The sequence below is a fragment of the Rattus rattus genome, chromosome 14, assembly GCF_011064425.1.
Source record: "Rattus rattus isolate New Zealand chromosome 14, Rrattus_CSIRO_v1, whole genome shotgun sequence".
Classification (NCBI taxonomy): Eukaryota; Metazoa; Chordata; class Mammalia; order Rodentia; family Muridae; genus Rattus; species Rattus rattus.
This window is the reverse complement of record NC_046167.1, coordinates 42,247,510-42,251,942: the sequence shown is the minus strand read 5'-3', so window position 1 is coordinate 42,251,942 and position 4,433 is coordinate 42,247,510. Positions and strand designations below refer to the sequence as shown.

The window sequence follows — 4,433 nt, the reverse complement described above, 5'->3', positions numbered from 1 at the left end:
TCTATCTCTATCTCATTTAAGCTCTATGCTTATGTTATGATTACTTTTCTCCAGTCAATAACTTTTAGATGTTCAAAAAAGTCTTCCCAAGAGCAATTGATACTGGTTTTCATATGTTTATTTAGTTTCTTTGTATTGGTTGTATTAAACATTGTGATGGAAATGATTCAGTGGTGAGACTGTTTATGTTACCTTATGTGCTATTGTTACTGTCTGCTTTGTTTATGAGTCTGATGAACCAGATGTGTGAATCACCAAGGTTCCATGTGGTGAAATCTAAGGTAATGGAATTTGAAGATGAGACTTTTGGGAGATGATTAGTTCATGAAGGCAAAACCTTATAAATAAGACTCATATCCCTATTAAGGAAAAAGACAAAGGTATGCCTACTTTCTTCTCCTCTGTGTGAATACACAGAAGAGAGTCATTTAGGAACCAGGAAATGGCCTCACCATGCCATTGATCTTAGGCAAACATTTTGCTCTACTTCATAGCCTTCAGATACATGAGAAATTTTTCTTCTTTTCAAGACAGGTGGTATTTCAGAAAACCACAACAGACCAAAATGTGTTATGGATCCCAGTCGCAACAGACATACCTACAAAACAACTGTTACACATAAGCTTTGGGCATCTTGAAGGTGTGTTTGTAAGAGAATAAGTGCTGGAATGTCCTGGAGTTTGCTGTGAGATTGTGTCATCTTAAAATGTGAGACCCTACACCCATGATGTCTTATCAACCTGAGTGTTTAAACATGGGCTGAACAATGACAACAATAGCTATGCTAATATGGATGTGAAGGATGTGTCTTCTAATTTTGTTCATTTTAAACTTATTCTGGAGTATTTTAGGTCCTTTGTATTGCCATGGGCATTTTAAATAATTTTATTAATTTCTCGTAAAAAGTATTGAGAAGAATGTTATTGAGGTTGAAGAAGGTAAGTAGATTAATGATCACGCATTTGGAAAGGCCTTCCTCAGTAGTTGCTAGAAAAAGTCACTGTAAACATTACTATATTATAAATTAGAAAGCTTGCTTAGTGGTTAAGGTCATGTAACATTCTCATAAAGGACATGATTTAGTTTACAACATCCACTTCAGGTAAATCACAACCAGCTATAACTACAGATCAAGGGCACTTGTAGTTAAGTACATCTTTAGTGTTCAGAAGGCACCTAAACGTGCCTATTACAAAGAGAAACAAGTGCAGATATGCAAATATAAATAAATAAATAAATAATAAATAGAAAATATTATTAGATGAATTGGACATTAAATCCCTATAATATGCATATTTCCATATACATAAAACAACTTATTAAGGTAGAACAAAGGAAAATAAATCTTAATGTAGGACGCACAACCTGCTGAGGCTATGTTTGTTGTTTGTGTATTTTAGTGATGATCTCTCTGTGTTATACAATTGTATGGAAATTGATCTGTGTAAATGCTAATTCTCCTTCTTTAAGTAGTTTTTATTTGTTTATACTTCTTTGTTTATGGTTGGGAGTCCATGAATTAACTTTCATTTTCTGAGACAGTTTTAATGTTCTTATGCTAATGTAGAACTCATCTTTTTAATCATCAATGGTATGGTATAGCCATTGTCATTTATATTCATATATATAATTAATTTTAAATTTTATGTACAGTCTTAGTTTTAATACAATTTGATAGATTCTGCTTTCAATTGAAGTATCCTCTTTGTCAATTTATATATCAATATTATTTTATTAAAATTTTCCACTTTTCATCTTATTCTAACTTTTTAGACTCAAAGTTTAATTTTGAGCATCTATCAAATTTAGAAATCTGGAAAGAATCTATAAGAATGTGCAGGTTCTCAGCCTTACGAGGTGAGAGTACTAGTAGAATACATGTGCTATTAAAGTAGGGGATAAGGGACACATTCGTTATCTTATTCCTTTCTGCTCTTTGACGCTGGCGAGGAAGCATCGCTGAACGCTCTCATCATCCTACCGTCATGTCTAAGTCAGAGTCTCCCAAGGAACCGGAACAGCTGTGGAAGCTCTTCATTGGAGGGCTGAGCTTCGAAACAACCGACGGGAGTCTGAGGAGCCATTTTGAGCAATGGGGAACACTCACCGACTGTGTGGTAATGAGAGATCCAAACACCAAAAGATCCAGAGGCTATGGGTTTGTCACATATACCACTGTGGAGGAAGTGGATGCTGCCATGAATGCAAGACCACACAAGGTGGATGGAAGAGTTGTGGAACCTAAGAGAGCTGTGTCAAGAGAAGATTCTCAGAGACCAGGTGCCTACTTAACTGTGAAGAAGATTTTTGTTGGTGGTATTAAAAAGAAACTGAAGAACATCACCTACGAGATTATTTTGGGCAGTATGGGAAAATTGAAGTGATTGAAATTATGACTGACAGAGGCACTGGAAAAAAGAGGGGATTTGAGTTTGTCACCTTTGATGACCATGACTCTGTGGATAAGATTGTTATTCAGAAATACCATACTGTGAATGGCCACAACTGTGAAGTAAGAAAGGCTCTGTTGAAACAAGAGATGGCTAGTGCTTCATCCAGCCAGAGAGGTCGAAGTGGTTCCGGAAACTTTGGTGGTGGTCGTGAAGGTGGTTTCGGTGGCAATGACAATTTTGGTCGAGGAGGGAACTTCAGTGGTCGTGGTGGCTTTGGTGGCAGCCATGGTGGTGGTGGATATGGTAGCAGTGGGGATAGCTATGATGGAATTGACAATGATGGAAGCAATTTTGGAGGTGGTGGAAGCTACAATGATTTTGGCAATTACAACAACCAGTCATCAAATTTTGGACCAATGAAAGGAGGAAACTTTGGAGGCGGGAGCTCTGGCCCTTATGGTCGTGGAGGCCAGTAGTTTGCTAAACCATGAAACCAAGGTGGCTATGGAGGTTCCAGCAGCAGCAGTAGCTATGGCAGTGGCAGGAGGTTCTAATTACAACCAGGAAACAAAGCTTAGCAGGAGAGGAGAGTCAGAGAAGTGACTGGGAAGCTCCAGGTTACAACAGATTTGTGAACTCAGCCAAGCAGAGGGGTGGCAGGGCCTAGCTGCTACAAAGAAGACATGTTTTAGACAATACTCATGTGTGTGGGCAAAAACTCCAGGACTGTATCTGTGACTAATTGTATAACAGGTTATTTTAAGTTTCTGTTCTGTGGAAAGTGTAAAGCATTCCAATGAAGGGTTTTACTGTAGACCTTTTTCACCCATGCTGTTGATTGCTAAATGTAAAAGTCTGATCATGACGCTAAATAAATGTGTCTTTTAAAAAAAAATAAAGTAGGGGATAAATGTGTAAGCAGGTGAATGCATGAGAGATATAAGGAAGTATTAGGTTTTGTCAGGGACCAGACTTCCAAACTAAACAAAGCTAAAGCCCTGCCCTGATCAGATTCCTGAGAAGGGCTTGACCTTTTCAAAGAACTTGTCCCCGGTAGACTGTTGCCTCAGTGTCTAAGGAGAATATCTTTCAGTTTAATGATTTACCTTATGTTCTTGGGTACTTCCCAGTACTCCCCCGCCCTAAGCTTCATTCAGTTCCTGCTTCAATTCCTGCTTCAGAGCTTTAAATGCTGTACATTCCTCTCAATAAATGAGATGTTGACAACAGAACCTTGCTTGGTCTCCTTCTTTTCTCCCCCCTTGACCCTCAGGTAGAGCCTCTTTGGGACCCTGAATAAATGGACCTGCTGGACGTGTCTCGTGGCGGCCAAACAGGGACCTGAAGCACAGCCAACTACCAGACAATGGAAACAAAGGATCCACAAAAGAGAAGTTGAGGACTCTTCAGGCTGCATCACTGCGTCGCTGGAGAGGGAGGTAAGAATGCCAGCCAAATAATTGTCATCCCATTGTCATGGGGAAGCAATTATCTACAGAAGCTTGTTTCATAGAAGAGATCAAGCGCTCACTCAAGGAGAGAGGAATAAGAGTTAAGAAAAAGGATCTCATTAAATTTTTTTGTCTTTGTGTCAGAAACTTGTCTTTGATTTATTATTGAAGGAACAGAAATTAGCTCCTATAGTTGGGACAAGGTTGGGAAGTATTGAAATGACTTATTGTAAGAAAAAGGATCCGAAGCCGTTCTGATTCAGGAAATAGCATCTGTGTCTTTGTGTCTTTGTGTTTTGTGCCGGCTAAACTCTGGGTCTGTATTTGCTACTCTGGGTCTGTATTTGCTTGTGAATTCTGGAGTTCTGGTTTAGCAATTGCTCCCATCTTGGGCTGAGAGGGAGGCTCATGTCTCAGGAGAGATGGGAATGTGAGCGGTAGATGTGCCAGGGGCTCACCGATTGCGCTGCCCTGGGTGATGTCCCAGGAAGTGAGAAGGGACCCCAGGGACGCCTGGGAGATTCCCATCTTGGTGCCAGTGAGGATTCGATGATTCTCATGGATTGGAGAAAAGACCCGCCTTTCCCGC

At 39.7% G+C, this 4,433-nt stretch overlaps 1 pseudogene; it reads left to right on the top strand.

Moving 5' to 3' along the window:
- Window positions 1-1,908: 1,908 nt before the first annotated feature.
- Window positions 1,909-2,947, top strand: LOC116883552 (annotated as a pseudogene).
- Window positions 2,948-4,433: the final 1,486 nt, after the last annotated feature.